Below are 22,786 nucleotides of genomic sequence, written 5' to 3'. Positions count from 1 at the left end.
AAAACTGAACCGCGTTGTTTTGCAAAAGGTGTCGTTCAAACCAACGGGAGTAGGCGATACTACACACCAAAAATCGATTGAGGGTTTCAGCAAAATTTTGCTGAATTTTGCCGAGCTGAAGGTTTCAGCAAAAAATTTGCTAAAATTCAGCAAAATTTTGCTGATTTGTTCAGTAATCTCTGCTGATCACCAGTAACGGTTTTGCTAGAATTCAGCAAACTTTGCTGAAAGTTCAGGAAAAAAATTCTGGACCCTTCAGCTCGGCTAAATTCAGCAAAATACTGCTGAAAGCGTTTGGTGTGTACTAGATGAATTACTTCCAAAATTTTTAGCGGAAACTTTGGAGATACATTCCTTGAATTTAATAAATGAATGCAGAATTTTGGAACAGCCGCGGTGCACTTGTCAAGTTTTCACGGTGCACCAAGTGCACCGCGGGACACGCTCTGAAAACCCCGGATCTATAGATTCTATGTGAGACCTTTGTATATGTACATCATCCATCAAACAAGTATGAAGTGTTCAGTTCTACCGCGGTCTTTATGACTCTTTAAGAATTACTCGATGTTGAAGGCTCCATATCCATTTGTGTAATCAATTTACTGTAAATTTCAAGGACAAAACTCCAGGATAGTTTTGACGACGATGAATATTACAAACGTGTATAGCAACTTTTATTAGCCTTCAAGTACGTCCAGTAGTTTTCGTTGATTTGGCAACGTTACTCTGTATGGCGGATATGACTACAATTTCGAGTGTACAGTCTGCAGTTCTGCAGTTCGGAGTGATTTGACTGATCTGATACATCACAAATTAGCTTTGGAATGGTTTGTGCCATTTCAAGGGGGTCACATATACACGCTAACGCCGCTCAGCACTAAAGTGCATAATTTCCAGACTACACCAAAAATGTGTAACCCTTGCACATTTACAAAATCAGCTCCAGTGTCCGCAAAATTGTTAAAATCGCAAAAATTTTTGTACGCCAATCTAGGTAGGATTACTAGTGACCTTGGAAAACAAAAAAAAATCAACATTTCGCATCTAGAAGAGTGTACGAGCTGTTTTTTGAGAATGTGTGACTGCTACACATTTTTGTGTGGTCTGGAAATTATGCACTTATGAGTAGGTCTTACACATTTTAGTGCTGAGCAGTTTTAGCGTGTAGGGCACTGCATTGTTTTGATTTTGTATTGGACTTTGAAATTTCTTGGCCTTGTTGTTTACAAAATTTCTGTATGAGTGAAAGAGAAGGAGAGAATTTTATTCAGTGCTTTAGAATAGATGGATATGATGATATAAATAATGAATACAAGTATATAACAGCTGTACACGTCAAGGGCTAAAGAATGAGTCTATACTTATTGTGCCACTTTCAAACTAACGTAAATTTTTATCTGCTTCACTTAAATAAATCAACCTAATTTTGCAGTTATCAGTGAGATATGACATAACTTTAGTTAACGGTTCGCCAAAAGATGTTGTACAATCACATATTTATCCAAATTAATGATTTGGATTATCTTAATGTTCGTTAATAGGTTATAGGAACGGTTGTTAGCCCAGGTAATCATTAAGCACTGTTATAAGCGTTAAATAGTACATTGAGTAGCTTTTCAGTGCCAACAAGCTCTGTAAAAGATGTCTTAATGCTTATAGGCCATGTCAACCGTAAACACAAAAATAAGCCGTATATGGGTATATAACGCTATCTTTTAGTGCATGTTGGCCCTGTGCCTTTAGGCCGAATAAGATGGCTGTCAGTGCTGTTGCTTGGCATGAGGTATATGACATTCGTGTCAATCAAAATTGATCTAAACCAAAACAATACTGAGGTCAATGAAAGTGAATGGAGTTCAGTGGAAAGGTTCGCGAGAATGAATAAATTTGATCAGCGAGCAACAGCACATTTAATCGACGTTTAAACACGCAGGCAGCCGTTTCCATAAGGATTATGTTTTAATCTGGAATCGTGATCAATCTCCTACATCTATCTGACGAATTTCACCTCAATTACCTCCTTATCTTTATGCTACCGATTTGCACTTCCCTATAAGAACTCCAACATTATCATGTTCGTCCTCCGGCATGGTCTCTGGACTAAGTGACGATCGCAACCTCTTAAATATCAACAGCTTCTTACTCGTGTGAGATCGTTTCCTTGACCGCTTCTACTGAATGAAATCAAATTTTACCAACTTTTATCTACTTTAAATACGGTTCTAAGAAAGCGAACTCCACGATGCATTGATGGAGCAGATGGGAAGTTTGACGACGAGTACTGACTCAAGAGGAATCTCGAGGACTTCGACTGAAACCTGAAGCGAGCAGCAAAAAAGTTCGATAGAAACACAAGACGCAAGAAAAATACAAAAGATAAACAAGTTATATTTTTCTCTTTTTTCTTTTTCCAACTTTTGACAGCTCTTTTTCCAGAGACTTGGTACAAATGGTTTCAGCAGGCCGAATATCAGCCGAATAATTTGCCAAAAGTGGCTTTTGAGCAGCTCTATTAGAGGATATAGAACTTGTTAGCTCTGTTAGCCATGTTCTATATTCGACTATAGAGCCGAATTAATGCCATTTTTACGGCTTGATGGTTACTTGGGAGTGAAAAATGAGCCTGGAGCTGGATGAAAACCACACACCAAACGCTTTCAGCAATATTTTTGCTGAATTTTGCCGAGCTGAAGGTCCAGTAATATTTTTTGCTGAACTTTTAGCAGGGTTTTGCTGAACTTTCAGAAAAGTTTGCTGAATTTCAGCAAAACGTTACTGGTGATCAGCTGAGTTTACTGAACAAATCATCAAAATTTTGCTGAATTTCAGCATTTTTTTTTGCTGAAGCCTTCAGCTCGGCAAAATTCAGTAAAGTTTTGCTGAAACCGTCAATGGATTTTAGGTGTGTAGGCACGATGCGCATAAACACACCAGAGACCGCTAATTATTTGTTTCAAGCGGAAGCCGAACTTGTCCACATGGAGGGCGTCCGGAAATGTCGTGAATTTTACTATTGGGTTTCTCATTTATGTTTAGACTACTGTGATAATTTGAGAATCCACTGAATTATAATTTCCCAGCGACATTTGATACTAATCAAATTTATTTTGTTTACCTGCTGTGCATCCGACGCCCCTGTCATGAACTCAACCGAACTTGTGTATGCCAGCCGCTGCGAAGTCGTGTGCGAAATTCGACTGTGATTATAATGAATCTCGCAATAAAGAAATCCTAAATTTGAACCGATGCCAAAAAGTTGTAATACCTGTACTGAACTATTGTATAAATAAATTTAGTTTCATTTCGATAACTTGTAAACAATTTGCGAATCAGTTTAAGGTAAGGTGGCACAATAATTATCGACTCATCCTTTGAACTCCAGGATAGTTTGGACGACCTTGACAATGGATGACAATATCGGTCGAAGAATATCTATTAGTCGTCTTATACTCTGTATAGCGTATAAGACTACTGTAACGATCATAGATCTGAGGTGTTAAACTCCAAGTTAGTTTGGACAACCTTCATTGTTCTAATAATTTCAATTAATAGTTCCTGAGTTTCCAAGAGATTCACGGACTACCACAGATTATGCAATGTTACAATTTGTTAATAAAACGTACAAAATAACTCCTGTAGACTTAAAGAACTGCATTTCAGATCAGTTTGGAACATCTAGAACATCACAAGATATGAAATACTGTTCCACAAGGCTATTTGAATACGAATTAATGTAAACCGTTGCCCGTGTAGCTGCTGGCTTAGAATACCACTACGGACACCTGTTCCGGGAGTAGAAGCCCACCAAACAGGTAACCATGATCCAAGGTGTCAGGCGACCCGTGCTGAGGTATGAATGTTTGAGGAGGTTTAAAAGATGCTCGATCTCTAACGGAGCACGTAACGTGGGTAGATTACCTTTCGTGGTGGGTTACTGTGAAAGATATACTAATTGAACCCTAGTCAATGCTGCCAACTATGGAACAGTATACTTTAGTAATTAAGGACAAACGTCATGAAATCCCGCTTCAATAGTGCATCAGGACTTCAAACGCACAAATCTCAAGAAAGAAGCTTCAAAAGACAGTGTATTTTATTATTCTGTTCTTGCTCACTCGTAATAAGCTTAAAATAAGAAGATCGGGTGCGCTGGTTTTGTTTATTAAGAGATTTGTGCGCTCGAAATCGTGAGTAGGTGCCAAAGTCGGCCATTGTGGTGGCCATGTTGGGATTCTTACAAGTCTGTCCTTAAAGGATTCTTATTACATTTCATACCCTGTTATAAGTGAGAGGTCTCGTTTCGGTTGAGGACGAGATGGATCAAACAAGGGAAACTGGATTAGTATTCCTAATATTTTTTCGATGTTCACTGCACCACTGGTTTAAGGCAGTAAGGACTAGGGCTCCGATGCATGGTGAATATCGGTATCATCGTTCCTTCCCTGTGATTAAGTTGAAAATGCAGTGGCTTAATTTCCCCAACAGGGGAAGAAAAAAAAGTTGAAAATGACTACTGTAACAACACCGAATACTTCATAACTTCTCAATAGTGATAAAGTAACACGATATGCACTATACAAAATACACGGGATATACTACAATAGATCAAATTTTGATCGCACTGAAAAACATCAAAGATCATCCGAACACTGATCGTATTTCTCGGAAACATCCAAAGAGAAAATCGATAAGGCGCTATCCATAAACTACGTAAACTCATTTTTGGCCATCTCAAACCCCCCCCCCCCCCCTATTGATTATTATGTCAACACAACCTGCAATGCAACAATACAATTAAATTAGATAGTGTGTTACGTTTAAAAAGCAAAAATGCGTTAAATAATGATGAAAATAACGTATATTTACAGCTCGTTTTCATTAACGAGTCTGGAATAACAAAGAGGAGAAACGTCAAAATTGGAACAGCCGATTTGCTGTCATCCCCATAGTTCCAATCGAGCAGGACACCTGTCAAAACGACCAGGATTCGCCACTTTGGTATACTCGAGACACTTTAGTTTTCATGTTAAAACCACGCACACTTGCACCACAGAGAACAGACGTCTATCTTCGCTTTCTGTCTTGTGTAAAATTTTGTAACGGTCATATCAGAGTATGTGATTATGCTCCCGTTGCGCGGCACTAGCGTCCCATCGCTTACATTGCTGTGTTGTCAAATTTGTTTCCAGTGCTCGCTGTTTTTTGCCGTTTGGCGCTCGTGTCGCTTTGTGGGCTAGCGTATTTTAACGATGAACACTGCCATCGTGGGGTCAAATCGACTTTATATCAAGGTTGCGACCATTCATTTGCAAAGATTTACATTCATTTGCTATTATCTCAGTTCAGAAGCATGCTATCGAAAAACAATGTATGGATGAATTTAACCTTGTAATTTTATCTGAAAGTTTGCCGAATAACATTGGCGTCGCAAACGTATACCAAAGTCGTGAGCGAGCTGTGAAGGCAACTTTCCACAGCGTGAATGTAATTTCACCGCGTGGAGAGTTGCCTTCACAGCTCGCTCACGACTTTGGTATACGTTTGCGACGCCAATGTTATTCGGCAAACTTTCAGATAAAATTACAAGGTTAAATTTATCCATACATTGTTTTTCGATAGCATGCTTCTGAACTGAGATAATAGCAAATGAATGTAAATCTTTGCAAATGAATGGTCGCAACCTTGCTTTATATGTGGAGCGGTTTCCGTTGGTGGCGTTGAGGTACACTTAAATCCTTTGCACACGATTTCGACGTATTTTTGTTCGAGCTTAAATGTCTGTTCTCAGTGCTTGCACTCACATGCATGCTATCCCTGGTTGCCAGAAGCCGGTTACAAGTGTCGGGGACCCAGAATAGCAGGAAGCAACATCGGTAACCAAGAGTAGCCGAAAAAATTGCTCAGGCGCAATAGAGTATGGAACAGAATAATATGCGGATGTTATAATTGTCAATGGTATTCAGAGAAAAAACAGCGCCTTCTCCTCTCATGTACAAAGAGCATAATGGAAACTTGCTGACAGATAAAACAATGGTGGACGAATTTTCATATCTTGGTACTCTAGTATGGAAATCAAACTTTTCTCGATCCGATCTAAGGAACCAGACTACGAACTACGAATTGTATCACATGTATAAATAGGTGGATAGAGAAGAGAACGCAGGCTGCGGTGGGCTGGACACGAAGCTCGAATGCCGAAGAAACAACAAGCTAAAACCATATTCAGCAGGGAACAAGAAAAGGACAATCGGCTTGGTGGAAGGCCGCGCATACGTTGACTATTTTAATGTTGGGGAGGACTTAAGAACACGAAATGCCCTTGAACGACTAGAAGTGATTGGCCCAGGATTGAGACCAGTGAAATCGAGTGCTTTATTCGGCATCGCTAAATACATTTGTCAGATCAGCTCTTCGATGTCAAGTGATCAATGTATTGAATTACCGTAAACTAAGGTGTAGTTGATCAGTGGGGTGAACCTGATCACTCAATTACCCACGGTCACGGATATCGACTTTCAAGGAATTTACCATTCCATTTTAATGTTACGTCTTTGGCATGCGAATGGTTAAAATATAGTTGTTGCTTCCTTGAAAGTCTATATCCCATAGGCGAAACTACGGCGGGTGCCGGGGGTGCCAGGCACCCCCTAGAATTTTAATGCATTGCTGTGAGATATGGGGCCATGAATGATGAATGGATGAACTAATGAATATTTGTTTGTAGTGCATCCCCTGGCAAAAATTCGTAGTTTCGTCAATGCTATATCCGCGGATAATTGAGTGATCAGGTTCACCCCACTGATCAACTACACCCCAGTTTACGGTACCTAGAATAACTCAATGCTCTATTCTGCTTAACTTCATAAAACTCATGTTGAAAAAAGAAATTGAAATGTTCACTTGTTTTACCTGTTAATTTGAATGCCTTTAGATCAAAGAGTTCTTGGACAATCCAGAAGCAACTCAGCTTAGCATTACGAAGTTCATAAGTATGAACTGTTATCATAACATTTCTGATGATCACTGGTTACACTTGTAGATTTGAATGGTCCAGAGCAAGCCAGTTCGGTATATGTTTCGCTTTATGAAGCTCGTGTCTGTATTGTAGAAAGTTTATCCCAGAAGGTTGCTTTGAAAGTTAAGGAGCTTCGTTCTTCTTCTGACGTAACGTCCCCTCTGGGATTAAGCCTGCTTCTCAGCTTCCAGCATTTCTACAGTTATGAACTGAAAGTTGCCTCTGCCCAAGAAAGTCATGGAAATTCCCGTCACGAAAAGTTCTTGAAACAACCGGGAATGGAAACCGTCACCCTCAGCAAGATCACAGCTGAATACCCACGCCTTTACAGCTGTGGTTTTATGGGCCCTTAGGATGCTAGGTCATTGGGCTAAAGATTATCAATGCGAATCGATTTCAGACCCAATGGACGTTAGCCCAAACAATCATAATGGATGAATAAATATTAGGCCAAATGTTCGACCCATAGAATATAGGGCCTCGAAAATACAGCCTATTGTTTGATTAAGGAATGATTTCAGATGGAAAAGTTAGTAAATTGGTCACCAAGCAACAGTGTTGATAACGCCAACCAAAGTGCATCCCGTTTTTTGAGAAGACTGAAAATCTTAAAACATTAATAGGGTAGCGAGCCACTTGGGCAGTGCAGTGGCCGGCATTTTGCGCACTTTTCGCTTTAACTCAGTTAATTCCAAACCAATTGACTGGAAATTTTGCACACGGCTAGATACTATGCTGAGTTACAGCAGAAAAGTGCCCAAAATAGGAGCCCTTCCGAGATGGTTCCACTTCCCTGAAATCAATTAAATCAGGATATTTCCAGCAGTTGATGATGATGACCGATAGCTTAATCAGTATTTCACAAATATCATGAAATCTCAATTCAAACAAGTTTAACGTTCAAACAAGTCTACGTACCGTTTGAAGAAAAATTAAATCCAATTCCAATAATCAGTATCACGTGCAAGCAATCTAACACTCAAAATCACTTATTTACACAAAAAACACAAAAGATATTCGATTCACAAAAAAAAACTTGTATCAATTCCGGCATCCACCGCACAACAGAACGCGCGAACTGATCAGAACCGCAGAGAGAACGAGAACGCCCGGACGCGCGATGCTTTCTCTCCTAATCACAACCGTTGACTGACCCATTCGTCGAAATTCATCTCTTAGAACTCCAAAACCATGTGCCAGCAGAGCTTTTGGTTGCCCTCCCCCATAATCATCATCATCATCTTTAGCACCGTCGTCGTCGCATCATCGTTGGTATCAGCAGCAGCATCCCGCTCGTTGCTACTCATACTTCCAAGCAGGCAGTGGTAGTATAATGAATGCTGTAAGTTCTCGGTGAATATCGTTTGCCGGTTTGCAAATTCAACTGTGGCCATTAGGGTGCCAATGAAAATCGAATTTTCGAATTTCAAAAACGGGTAGTGCTCAAAGGTTTCGTCTCCTCAAAAAAAGTCCCCATGCAAAATTTCAGCTCAATCGGACTTCGCTAAGGGGTGGCCCAAAGCGGTCAAAGTTTGGCTGTTTTGAAACACGAAAAATATCCCAAGGTAGGGATACATGAAAATTTCGAAATCGAAATTTTTTTTTTGATGCCAAATGCCTTAAAAGTGCATGAAACGTCGAGATCTGGTGTTATCTCAAAAAAATTTTTTTTTGAAAAAAATTGACTTTTTGGACTTAGAAAATTTTTGAGTTGGGGGAGTGAAATTTATTTGAAATGGAGGATTTGAATTTAGTTGCTGAAATGTTCATAGCAATAGTACTGGAACATGTCTTATATCATCGTTGGCAACTACTAGCATATTATATATCATATATCGTTAGGGTGGTTCACTTATTTGGCATTAGGGTGGTCCTTTTTGTTAAAAAAAAGATTATAGTATTAAAAATCTCATATAACTGTAAGTCATTTTCAATGTTGAATATATATAATATTTCATTAGGGTGGCTCATTTATTTTTATTTAGGGTGGTTCTTTGAGATGGAAATTAAGAACAAAAAAATATTTCCAGAAAACTTACCAGTCATATTTTTGTATAGTTTAAAACCATGATCCTTTATTGGCATGTAACACTTTGTTAAGATATTCCTAGACCAACATGTGAAAAGGGCGTAACAACCATTGCGAATTTCTGCTTCTTCTGTCCCTCCCGGGTATATCCCCAATTATTCATGAAATCTTTTATTTTCTTTTTAAAATTTTGAATCTTTTTTTTTTTTGGGTGCTTCGCTTATTTTGCATAAGGGTGGTCCTTTTTGTAGAAGAATAAATAAAAAAAACATAATAGTATCTGTATTGTATTTTCCGTTAGGGTTGTTTTTTTTTTGGAAATTAAGATCAAAAAATACTTCCAGAAAATTCAATCAGGTAATCTTTTTCGTATAGCTTCAAGCCATGATTTCCTACAAATCTTTCGGTGACTTATCAATAATGAGATCTCTAATTATTATCTCTCCTCTTGTCTATTTCATTAATCACGGCATCAATATAGTGATTAAAACCGATTTCTATCTACAGAATTAAATATTGTGGTACGGACAATCAAAGGGATTTATTTACTAGAGAGGTTCATCTCATTGTAAGATTTTGAAAAGTTTTGTGAGACTAAATTCAAATATTCGGGTAAATATTTATTCAGCTGTTTCTATGAGGAAGAAGAGTTAAGTTTGAAGAGTAGAACTGTTTCTTGAACCCCTAAGATGAGGAAGTTTTTTATTAATGCGGTATTAGCAGGTATAATTTACTTTTGAAATGGTCAAGGCCAAGCATGTCCGTACTGAGCGGATGAAATTTATGCTCTTTTGATTTACACCACCAACATTATCGTATTCATGCAAAAATTCACTTCAATTCCACTGGAAATCATAAGTAGATTTTTTCCATCTAACTAAACATTTGAAACTTACATGATTGGTTAGTGAAAATATTCCACTGGAAAAATCCAATAGCATTTAAGTGAAATTTTTCACTACAAAATTTAATAAAATTTAAGTAAATTTTCAGTATATTTGGAACAACTTTGGCCATTTTTGTTTTTGTTTTGTCTATTTCGAGATTATTAAAAAAAATTGGTTTGTCTCCGTTTTATCGGAGACCCCCAAACGGTTCCCTAGTAAGGATGGAAACATAAAAATCACAGAACATATTGCCATCATCACACTCATGCTTGGTTCGTTAGTGATGGCTGACAATAATTCGCTTCATTTTTCATACATTCGACTTCAGTAAAACCCACTAGAAAATCATATACATTTTACAATACAATATAGTACCAAATTTTCAATAGCTTTTCTTTGGAGTTTCACTAAGTTTTCAAGCGAATTTTACTTAATTCATTTGAACTCACTGAAAACATCATTTTGAACGGTTACTTGAGTTTTTCCAGCGAAACTAAAATGTATTTTCCTCTCAGTGTATTTTAACTGATAGAAGGATGTTGAAATAATTTAAATGTCTTTTCGAACTGTCAAAAAACCGCAACGCAGTACCACACTGAGCCAAAAGCCCAAAATCGCATATTTTGCCCTATAAATCGGGGTATAGCTCAAAATTGTGACGTGCTCGAGCAAATCTGAGCCCGGATTCGGATTCAGCGACCCAAAAACTGTCAGAGACACATAAGTTTGCTTTTGAGACAGACCAAAATTTAATTTTTGTTTCGCCGTCTTATGTGCTCTCTCTTGTCCGGAATCCTTGTTGGAAACTGATATTACGCAGAGGAATAGCAAAAAAGAAAAGGAAAATAAAAGTTCAAAAAATCATATGTAATTTAATGTAATGTATCAAAAACCTATCAGCATGAATTTAGTGAATATCACAAAAACGTTCCCACTCTTCCGTTACGTCCCTTTTACTACGACCAGGCTTGTTCGCACTGAGCGTATGAAAATTATGCTCTATTGATTTACACCACCGAAATCATAGTATTTATGAAATCTTCCTATCTTAACTGATAAAAGGATGTTGAAATAATTTAAATGTCTTTTCTAACTGTCAAAAAACCGCACCGCAGTACCACACTGAGCACACGGAGAGAATTTCACTCGGGTGAATTTTAACGCTCCGTGCGGAACTGCGTTGAGGTTTTTTGACAGTTCGAAAAGACATTTAAATTATTTCAACATCCTTCTATCAGTTAAGATAGGACTTACTTACCGGTCAGGCTAAGGCCGGGGTGGCCTCTGCTGTACATAGTAGCCGCCTCCATTCCACTCGGTCCATGGCTGTTTGTCTCCAGTTCCGCACTCTGCGTAGGGTCCGCAGATCGTCCTCTACTTGGTCGACCCACCTAGCTCGCTGCGCTCCACGTCTTCTTGTACCGGTCGGATGACTCTCGAGAACCATTTTAGTCGGGTTGCTATCCGACATCCTGATGACGTGACCCGCCCACCGTAGCCTCCCGATTTTCGCGGTATGGACGATGGTTGGTTCTCCCAGCAGCTGATGCAGCTCGTGGTTCATTCGCCTTCTCCAAGTCCCGTCTTCCATCTGCACTCCGCCGTAGATGGTACGCAACACCTTCCGTTCGAAAACTCCAAGGGCGCGTTGGTCCTCTGCACGTAGGGTCCATGTTTCGTGCCCATAGAGGACGACCGGTCTAATCAACGTTTTGTAGATGGTTAACTTCGTGTTACGGCGAACTTTATTCGATCGTAGAGTTCTGCGGAGTCCAAAGTAGGCACGATTTCCTGCCACAATGCGCCTCTGAATTTCTCTGCTGGTGTCGTTGTCGTCGGTCACCAGTGAGCCCAAGTACACGAATTCTTCAACCGCCTCGATTTCATCACCGTCGATATGAATTCGGGGTGGCGGGCGCGGTGATTCCTCCCTGGAGCCCTTTGCCATCATGTACTTTGTCTTCGACACATTAATGACTAATCCGATTCGCCTGGCTTCACTCTTTAGTCGGATGTACGTTTCCGCCATCGTCTCAAATTTACGAGCAATAATATCAACATCATCGGCGAAACCAAGCAGCTGAACGGATTTCGTGAAAATCGTCCCACTCGTGTTTATCCCCGCTCTTCGTATTACACCCTCCAAAGCAATGTTGAACAGCAAGCACGAAAGACCATCACCTTGCCGTAACCCTCTGCGAGATTCGAAGGGACTCGAGAGTGTCCCTGATACTCGAACTACGCACTTCACTCGATCCATCGTCGCCTTGATCAACCGTATCAGTTTATCCGGGAATCCGTATTCGTGCATAATCTGCCATAGCTGTTCTCGATCGATTGTATCATACGCCGATTTGAAATCGATGAACAATTGATGTGTGGGCACGTTGTATTCGCGGCATTTCTGCAACACCTGGCGGATGGCGAACATCTGGTCCGTTGTAGCGCGTTCACCCATGAATCCAGCCTGATATTGCCCCACGAACTCTCTTGCAATCGGTGATAGACGGAGGCATAAAATTTGAGAGAGTATCTTGTAGGCAGCGCTCAGTAGTGTGATCGCGCGGTAGTTCCCGCAATCCAACTTGTCGCCCTTTTTGTAGATGGGACAAACGATACCTTCCATCCATTCCTCCGGTAATACTTCCTCCTCCCAAATCTTGGTAATGACCCAGTGTAGTGCTCTCACCAGTGCTTCTCCACCGTATTTTAGAAGCTCGCTTGGTAGTTGATCTGCTCCAGCGGCTTTGTTGTTTTTCAACCGGCCAACCTCCTCCTCAATCTCTTGGAGGTCAGGGGCCGGAAGTCTTTCGTCCTGTGCACATACTCCTAGATCTGTTACCACGCCACCTTCGGTACTTGCAACGTCGCCATTGAGGTGCTCATCGTAATGCTGCCGCCACCTCTCGACCACCTCACGCTCGCTCGTGAGAATATTCCCGTGATTATCTCGGCACATGTCGGCTTGTGGCACAAAGCCTCTGCGCGAGCGGTTCAGCTTCTCGTAGAACTTTCGTGTGTCCTTAGCGCGGTACAGCTCTTCCATCGCTTCGCGATCTCGTTCTTCCTGCTGGCGCTTCTTCATCCGGAAGACTGAGTTCTGCCTGTTCCGCGCCTGTTTGTAACGTGCCTCATTCGCTCTCGTACGGTGTTGCAGCATTCTCGCCCATGCTGCATTCTTCTCGTTTTTCAACTGTTCACATTCGCCGTCGTACCAGTCGTTTCTGTGATTCGGAGTCGCGAAGCCTAGTGCTGTAGCCGAGGTACTACCTATGGCGGATCGGATGTTCCTCCAGCCATCTTCAAGTGTAGCTGCGCCAAGCTGCTCTTCCGTTGGTAGGGCCACTGCTAACTGCTGCGCGTAGTCTTGAGCCACTTCTACGTTACGAAGTTGCTCGATGTTGAGCCGCGGCGTTCGACTTCGACGCGTGGTGATAACTGTCGAAAGTTTTGAGCGCATGCATACAGCGACTAAGTAGTGATCCGAATCTATATTCGCACTGCGGTATGTGCGGACGTTGGTTATATCTGAGAAGAATTTACCGTCGATTAGAACGTGGTCGATTTGGTTTTCTGTTTGATGGTCGGGTGATCTCCAGGTGGCTTTGTGGATATCTTTGCGGGGGAAGAAGGTGCTTCGGACTACCATTCCACGGGAGGCTGCAAAGTTTACGCATCGCTGGCCGTTATCATTCGATACGGCGTGCAGGCTGTTTCGCCCGATTACCGGTCTGTACATTTCCTCCCTTCCTACCTGCGCGTTCATGTCGCCGACAACGATTTTCACGTCACGCGGCGAGCAACCATCGTATGTTTGCTCTAACTGCGCGTAGAACGCTTCTTTCTCGTCATCGGATCTCCCTTCGTGTGGGCAGTGGACGTTGATGATGCTGTAGTTGAAGAAACGGCCCTTAACTCTCAACATGCACATCCTTGCGTTGATCGGCTGCCACCCGATCACACGTTGTCGCATCTTGCCCAACACTATAAATCCTGTTCCCAGTTCATTGGTGGTGCCACAGCTTTGGTAGAAGGTAGCCGCTCGATGCCCGCTTTTCCACACTTTCTGTCCAGTCCAACAAAGTTCCTGCAACGCCACGATGTCGAAGTTGCGGGGATGTAGTTCGTCGTAGATTATCCTGTCACATCCTGCGAAACCTAGTGACTTGCAATTCCATGTTCCAAGTTTCCAATCGTAGTCCTTATTTCGTCGCGTGGGTCTTTGCCGATTGTATCGAGTCGTATTTTCTCCTATGTTATTCGCAATGGGGATTTTTACGGGTGGCTTATTGGGCCTACGCCAACACTCCTGTCTCGCCGGAGGGCCATCGTGCCAGTTCTGTTTAACGTCCCAACCAACACTGGGACGACCACGCTGATGGGGCTACCACCTTGGATCTAGCTGGGCGTGGTGCAGCGTTTCTTACTCAGCCGCTGGATGCCAGAACAGACGCTGTTTGAGCCGCACCTCCTTGGTGAACAGACACTCGGATCGTACCTCCTCAATCTAGCTGAAGTCAGAAGGACAACAGTGCCCAGGCTGCACTACCAGCTAAGCACACAACTCTTAGCTGGCGGTCTTTGTCATCGCTTGACCCGTGGAAGCATGAGGTAGGAACTTGTGAGGACCAGAGCAATATTGGACGCTCTCCTTATCGACTCACCGTTTTGCAGTTAAGATAGGAAGATTGCATGAATACGATAATTTTGGTGGTGTTAATCAAAAGAGCATTAATTTCATCCGCTCAGTACTGACACGCTTGGCCATGACCATTGCAAAAGTAAATTATATCTGCAAATACCGCATTAATTAAAAACTTCCCCATCTTAGGGGTTCAACAAACAGTTCTACTCTTCAAACTAAACTCTTCTTCCTCATAGAAACAGCTGAATAAATGTTTACTCGAGTTTTTGAATTTAGTCTCACAAAACTTTTCAAAATCTTACAATGAGATGAATCTCTCTAGTAAATAAATCCCTTTGGTAGTCCGTACCACAATATTTAATTCTGTAAATCGGTTTTAATCACTATATTGATGCCGTGATTAATGAAATAGAACGAGAGGAGAGATAATAATTAGAGAATATCTCATTATAGATAAGTCACCGAAAGATTTGTAGGAAATCATGGCTTGAAGCTATACGAAAAAGATTACCTAGTTGAATTTTCTCGAAGTATTTTTTGATCTTAATTTCAAAAAAAAACAACCCTAACGGAAAATACAATACAAATACTATTATCGTTTTTTATTTAATTTTCCACAAAAAGGACCACCCTTTTGCAAAATAAGTGAAGCACCCAAAAAAAAAAAAAGATTCAAAATTTTAAAAAGAAAATAAAAGATTTTATGAATAATTGGGGATATGCCCGGGAGGGACAGGAGAAGCAGAAAATCGCAATGGTTGTTACGCCCTTTCCACATGTTGGTCTAGGAATATCTTAACAAAGTGTTACATGCCAATAAAGGATCATGGTTTTAAACTATACAAAAATATGACTGGTAAGTTTTCTGGAAATATTTTCTTGTTCTTAATTTCCATCTCAATGAACCACCCTAATTAAAAATAAATGAGCCACCCTAATGAAATATTATATATATTCAACATTGAAAATGACTTACAGGTATATAAGTGATTTATAATACTATTATCTTTTTTTTAAATTTTTCTACAAAAAGGACCACCCTAATGCCAAATAAGTGAACCACCCTAACGATATATGATATATAATATGCTAGCAGTTGCCAACGATGATATACATGTTCCAGTACTATTGCTTTGAATATTTCAGCAACTAAATTCAAATCCTCCATTTCAAATTCATTTCACTCCCCCAACTCAAATATTTTCTAAGTCCAAAAAGTCAATTTTTTTCCAAAAAAAAATTTTTGAGATAACACCAGATCTCGACGTTTCATGCACTTTTAAGGCATTTGGCATCAAAAAAAAATTTTCGATTTCGAAATTTTCATGTACCCCTACCTTGGGATATTTTTCGTGTTTCAAAACAGCCAAACTTTGACCGCTTTGGGCCACCCCTTAGCGAAGTCCGATTGAGCTGAAATTTTGCATGGTGACTTTTTTTGAGGAGACGAAACTTTTGAGCCCTACCCGTTTTTGAAATTCGATGGTCAAATTTTTCCCATACATTCCATTGGCACCCTAGTGGCCATTCTCGCAACCGGCGCGGCGTGGTGGGCGACGCACAGGTATACAAGCAGATAACAAACGATCGTGGTGATAACTCCCTTCTCCTTCTCTTCTCTTTAGTATTGTTCTACCTGGATCTCTTTACTGAAACGAATGCCTGGTTGAGAATCTTCTGATTAGCACATCTAAGCCAGTTTAAGAAAGCTCGCCAACCGGTCTACGATATTGATGTTACGATCTGATGCAGCATGTGTTTTAGATCTTCGATGGATGAACGAGGATCTAATTCAGAATATCGTGTATCGAGGCATCTGGTTGACCTGGACATCACAGACAAACAGGTGAAACATTTGTTACATTCGTTGGGGTCAACGATGAACTAGAAACTACGTGAAACGTATAAACTGAGCAAACCTCATCCTCGAGTATAAATGTTGCGAGCACCAAGTTCAACCTTTTATTAGTCCTTTTTAGGGAGATTCACTTAACCACACAGAAAAAAAAATTCATGTAAAATTCAGCGAAAAATCATGCACATAAAGGGAGCGCTAGAGTTAGTGCATATTTACATGTGATATCATGTAAATTACGTTACGTTCGTGTAAATTTTCGCTAATAGTCGCGTAACCGGTTGGTGTCCATGATGGTTTACGCGATGGTTACGATTGTAATGTAATTTTACATTATATCACATGTAAACGTGCACTAACTCTAGCATTCCCTTTATGTGCATGATTTTTCGCTGAATTTAAATTACAAATTTTTTTTCTATGCCGCTTACACCGCTGATTCAATATTATCGTGATAAAACTTTGCGATCACCAAGACAATATTTGACTTTTAACTTTATACTATGTCTGCTAACTAGTATGCTATGTCTGCTTGGCTGTGTGTAGACAGACATGTTAATGAATATTGTCATCAAAACATATCACTTTTGTCTCGCACGTGTTGTTCACTAGTCGATCGTCGTGTGATTTGTCTGATCTATATAAAGCAAAACATTTTACATGAGTTATAGAGTCAACAATCACTGCAGTAATTCTACCATGGTAGAATGTGAGACGATAGTACCAGTAGATTTACCTGTATTTGTTGGCACTATCAGCACAGACAAACATACATTTCACTCTACGCACTTCTCGTTATTCTTATTTTTGAATGTTAGTTCAAATACAGCGACCCAACGATTTATGAATCGGCAAAAATGACCACAGTTTATGGATCACTCATTTGATCAACATGGTGATTCATAAATAGTGTACAAAATTAAGGTGATTCATCGGTGTGGGGTCTCTGTACCCTTTAGTTCGCAAATCGCTCGCTCACGGTGCATGCATCGTTTTTGGCTCCTGTTTGACGTTTGCTCATTCCCGCATCTACTCAGCGGTTTGCGAAACACAATGCGAAAATTGTCAGAATTCGCAATTTATCCATGACATATTTCTTGTGAAATTTACGCTTCGTTTTAAAAGGTTATCCGTGATATCTACTACGTTTTTCGAATATTCTACTGATATTTTCTTCATTGAGAAACACTCAGGCTCGGATTTATTTTTTCTTTTTTAAGGAGTTGCTTCGGATATTTTACGGAAAACTCCCGAGAGAATTTCGCACAGTAAATGAAAGAATTTCCAACAGTAAAAAAGAAATGGGAGGAGTTTCGAGATAAAATCCCCGAAGAAAATCCTGAAACATCCTGGAAAAACTTCCGTCGGAGTTCTCAAAGGAGCTTCTGGAAGAATTCTCGAAGAAACTTCCATAAGAATTTCCAGAGGATCATGCCAAGCACCACACAAGTCACAAAGGAGTGTCGACAGCGCAGGTTTTTGGCTTCAAGTTATTCTGCCTTTGGTGCTTTGAGTTAGAATTACATGAATGTTGCCCCTATAAAACCAAAAACCTGCGCTGTCCACACTCCTTTGTGACTTGTGTGTTGCCAAGGGTTGTGTAATGTTCCCGAAGGAGTTTTCGATAGAATTTCCTGGAAATCCTTCGGAAGAATTCCTGAAGGAATTTCAGGAAGATTTCCTGGCTGCCATTTTGAAAGAATTTTTGAAAAAGTCTTGAATAAAGTTTTTTCTGGAGGATTCTTGCAGAAAATTTTTGTTTGAGGGTTTTCTTTAAGAATTTTGAGAGAAATTATCGAAAGAATTACATGGAAAACTTCCGGAAGAATTCTTAAAGTCTCTTCTGGAAAACTCCAGCAGCAACTTTTGAAGAAAATTCCAGAGCAACTTTTTTTTTAAAACAAAATTGGTTGTTGCATCTACATGTCATTTCTGGAGAAACATCCGGTAGATATCCCTGAGGAACTTCCATGAGATTTTTTCCAGAGAAATTCTGAAACTTTCAGAAGAATCTCCAGACGATCTTGTGCAAGAGTTCCTGGAGGAACTTCCGGAAAAAATGGCTGAAGAATTTCCCAGAAAACATTCGGAACAATTCCTAACAGAGTTTCTGGAAGAATCCCCGGATGGCATTTTTAAAGAATTTCTCAAGGGATTTTGAAGATTTTCTGGAGAAACTTCCGGAAGAATTCCTGCAGAAAATATAACAATACCAGTGTGCGATTCGCGATAGCAATAGGAGTCATTATATGCCGCTTTTGTCCGCGGCGACTAAGAACACTAAATATACTTTATCGGTGAGGTCGTTCCATAACAAGAAACTTTCGTTTATTTATCATACAAATATTGAAAGGTTCGTCACGTGAAGTGTCGACGCAAGTTCCAGAGTCACTTTCTTGTTAATATTAAGTATCTTTCTTCCAATTTTATACATTTAGAAAATGATTTGAATGGTTCGTCATCTTCGGTGTCGGCATTTCATGAAACTTATCCTATTTAGCAAACAAATATTGAAATGTTCGTCACGTGAAGTGTCGGCGCAAGTCCTAGAGCCACTTTCTTGTTAGTAATAATTAATTTACTTTCAATTTTACATTTATAAAATGATTTGAATAGTTCGTCATCTACGGTGTCGGCATGTTATAACCACAATGGAAATATGTGTTTTAGATGTTGCATGAAGCACACCACTTACCAAAGTGTATCCAGATCATGCGACTTTTCCCCTCCCCACTAACAAAAACCCCTTCCTGTGACAGTCGTGGAGAAGATGAGGTGATCTCGGTCTCTAGTAGCAACGAACGTCACACTACCACTCCTTTCCTTCCCCGATGACCGTAAGGACGTGGCCGGCGCCGTTATTGACTTAATAAAGCTTGGAATTCTCGAAAATGCACATTGAGAGCGGTAGCTACTCCCAAGCTCCGTTTGTTGGTTCCCTGTGCAATTTCGATTGTTCTGGTCAATCACGGAGTAGCAACTACGAATTGTGCGGTCATCTATGCTCTCTGCTATGCTCTGCTAGAAACTTCCGGAAGAATTCCTGCAGAAAATCTCGGATGAATTTCTAAAAAGAACCCTTGGTACAATTCCTGGAGGAACGTCTTTGAAAATTCTCAGAGAATTTACTGTGAGAATTCCAGAGAAACTACGGGAAGGTTTCTCGGAGAAGTTTTAAGAAGAATTTCCGGAGAAACTTTTGCTACGATTCCCGGAGGAACCTTTGGAAAAAAGTTCGGAGGAACTCCCCTTCCAGGAGGAACATCTTGTCTGGAAGAACTTCTGGAAAAAATCATGGGAATGAACTTCTGGGAAATTCCCGGAGTTACTCCTGGAATAAATCTTCTGAAAAAAAACGCACGGTAGACCTTCCGGAAGAATTCCGAATTTCAAATAAATTTCTGGAAATACTTCTAGACGAATTTTCGGAAGAATTATTTAAAAATCCGGATGGAGCTTCTGGATGAATTTTCCAAGGAGCTTCTGAAAGACATCACGAAGGAACTTTTACAAATGTGTATGAAGAACTAGCATGAGCGTTAAAAAGAACAAAAAAAAAACAAAGTTCTCAACTAAACTTTGACAAGAATCCCGGCAAAAATCTGGAAGATCTCCCTAAGCAAACGGAAAAATATCACCAGAATTTCTTGAAGAAGTTCCAGCGACCCTTCAACATGAATTGCGGAAGAAACTTATAGAGGAATGCTTAGTAGAACTCGAAAAGAAAAATTAGGTGAAATTCCAGGAGGAAGTCTCTGTTAAACTCCCAGAAGAACTTCGAGAAGAATTCCCGGTGGAACTCCTAGAGGAGTTCTCAGTGAAACTCCCAGAGGAGTTCCCAGTAGAACACTTAGAGAAGTTCCCTATGAAACCATGAGAGAAATTTCCAGTGGAGATCCTAGAAAAAAAAAATCAGTTGAACTATCCAGAGAGGGCTCCAGGAAGTCACAGAGGAGCTTCTGGAGGAATCCCCAGAGGAAATCTTTGAGAAATTCCCGGAGCAACCTTAAGAGTAATTCCAAGTGGAAGTTTTAGAAAAAAAATTCAGTAGAACTATCCAGAGAGGGCTCAAGAAAACCACATGGGAATTTCTGGAGAAATTCCCAGAGAAAATCTTAGAAAAAACCCGGAGAAACTAAACAAGAATTTTCTTTAAAACTCCTAGATGAATTCCCAGTAGACCTCTTAGAGGAATTCACAGTTGAACTCTTAAGAAATTTTTGGTGGAACTCCTAAGTAAAACCTGGTGGATCTCCTAAAGGTATTCCCAATGGAATATCTAGATGAAATTCCAGTGAAATAGCAATTCTAAGTGGAACCTAGAACCTGGAACCTAGTGTACCTAGAAAAAACCACAGTGGAACTCGCCAGAAAAAGCACCAGAAGTTCTCAGAGGAACGTCTAGAGAAATCCCCAAAGGAATCCCTGGATGAATTCCTGGAGGAACTTCTGAATGGATTCCCATTTAAATGTGTTCCAAAGGGTTTCCCGACGGAACTCCTGGAGAAATCCCCGGAAAAACTCCTGTAGGAATTCGCGTTGGAACTCCTGGAGGAATTCCAAGAGGAAATCTTGAAGGAGTTCTTGGAGGAACACTTCTAGAGGGGCTCTCGGGGGAACTCCTTAAGGAATTCCCGGGAAATCACTTGAAGCATATCCTGGTGGATTCCTAGAAGTATTCCCAGGAGGCATTCCTAGAGGAATTCCTAGAGGAATACCCAGTGGAACTCGGACATCCTTAAGTAATTTCCTAAATAATTTAAAGATTAAACATCACTATCTGCGGCGGAACTCTTGTAGTGTTTTGCAATGGAATTCCTGAAAGATCTTGATAGGGAACTTGTAGAGAAATTTTCGACCGAACTCCTGGACGAATTCCCAGTGAAACTCCTAGAGGAATTCCCAGTGGTAGTCCTAAAGAACTTCCCAATGGAGATTCTATGAGAATTCCCAGTAGAGCTCCTAGATAGATTTCCAAAGGATACTCAAGGAATTTATGAAAGAACTTTCTAGAAAAATTCCCGGAGGAACTCCTGCAGGAGCTCCCAGAGGAACTGCAACAGGAATTCCCAGAGGAACTCTTTTAAGAACTTCTTAAGGAATTCCCTTGGATCTCCTGGAGAAATTCCCGGAGAAATTCCTGGAAGGATTCCCAAGGGAACTCCTGGAGGTATTCCTGGAGGATTTTCTGGGGGATTCCCGAAGGAACTTTTAGATGAATTCCAGGATGAACTCCTGGAGGAATTCTCGGATTAATTCCTGGAGGAATTCCCATATGAATTCCTGAAAATTCCTGAAGATATTCCCTCTGGAACTCGTGGAGGAGTTCTCGGTGGAACTTCTGGAGAAGTTTCCGGAGGAACTACTAGAGGAGCTCCCGGAGGAACACCTGGAGGAATTCCTGAAGGAACTCCTATACGAATTTACTATAGAACTCTTAGAGGAATTCCTAGTGAAATTCGAAGACGACATTTCAGTGGAAATCTAAAGAAATTCCCAGTGGAATTTCTGGACAAATTTCAGTGGAATTCTTAGAGGAATTCCCAGAACTTCCTACATAACTAGAAGATTAATATCACAATCTGTGGCAGAACACCTGAAGTATTTCGTAATAGGAATTGATGAAACTTTCAGAGAAACTTCAGAATAAACTCTTTAATGGGACTCCTAATGAAATTCCGAGTGAAACTAATACTAGAATTTCCAGAGAAACTCCCAGAAAAATTTTGAAGGAACTTCTCTGGGAACTCCTGGAGGATCTCGATAGGATTGTAATGTTGAACTCTTAGCGGAATTTTCGTAACTGCTAGCGAAATTCGCAGTGAAACTGCTACTGGAATTTCCAGTTAACCTTTCAGGACGCCCGCCATCATGCAACCAAAACTGCACCACGTTCGCGCCGTATACAACGAGCGATGTTTTTTTTGGTTGAGTTGTACTTTTTACAACAGCGCACGCCCTGAAGGGTTAAACTCCCAGAGAACTTGTGAAGGAACTTCTCTAGGCATTCCCGGAGGAACTCCTGGACGAATTCCCAGTGGTGTTCCTAGAGGATTCCGCAGAGGAGCTTCTGGATTACTTCCCAGCGGAATTTCTAGAGTAAATCCCGGCGAAACTGTTGGAGGTATCTTCTAAAATGGTGCTGGAGAAATTCCCTCTCTTCTGAGAATTTGTGGAAATCTCTAGATTATTTCCATAACCTTATATACATACAGCTCTATTGTCCGCTAGGGCACTACGAGAGCTATTGCAATGAATTACCTACATCGGCTGTTTTCCTACTCTCCGCATCGACCAATGTGGCGCTAGCTTCTATGCGCGAAAAATCGCTAAAAGTAAATCGCAAAAATATTGT

General features: G+C 40.6%; 1 protein-coding gene across 5 annotated transcripts in view; it reads right to left on the bottom strand.

The window, feature by feature from the left end:
- LOC109408430 (synaptic vesicular amine transporter) overlaps nucleotides 1–22,786 on the bottom strand; it is a 230,480-nt gene that overhangs the window by 160,572 nt on the left and 47,122 nt on the right. The window contains exon 1 of one of the 5 annotated variants that reach the window (XM_062858866.1): nucleotides 7,934–8,174. The exons of the other annotated variants lie outside the window; for them this stretch is intronic. The gene's annotated coding sequence lies outside the window, so the exon portion shown is untranslated. Of the gene's footprint in view, nucleotides 1–7,933; nucleotides 8,175–22,786 lie in introns of those variants that run through there. 5 annotated transcript variants of the gene reach the window in all.

Source organism: Aedes albopictus, chromosome 3 (genome assembly GCF_035046485.1).
Source record: "Aedes albopictus strain Foshan chromosome 3, AalbF5, whole genome shotgun sequence".
Classification (NCBI taxonomy): domain Eukaryota; kingdom Metazoa; phylum Arthropoda; class Insecta; order Diptera; family Culicidae; genus Aedes; species Aedes albopictus.
This window is presented reverse-complemented; position numbering and strand designations above follow the sequence as displayed.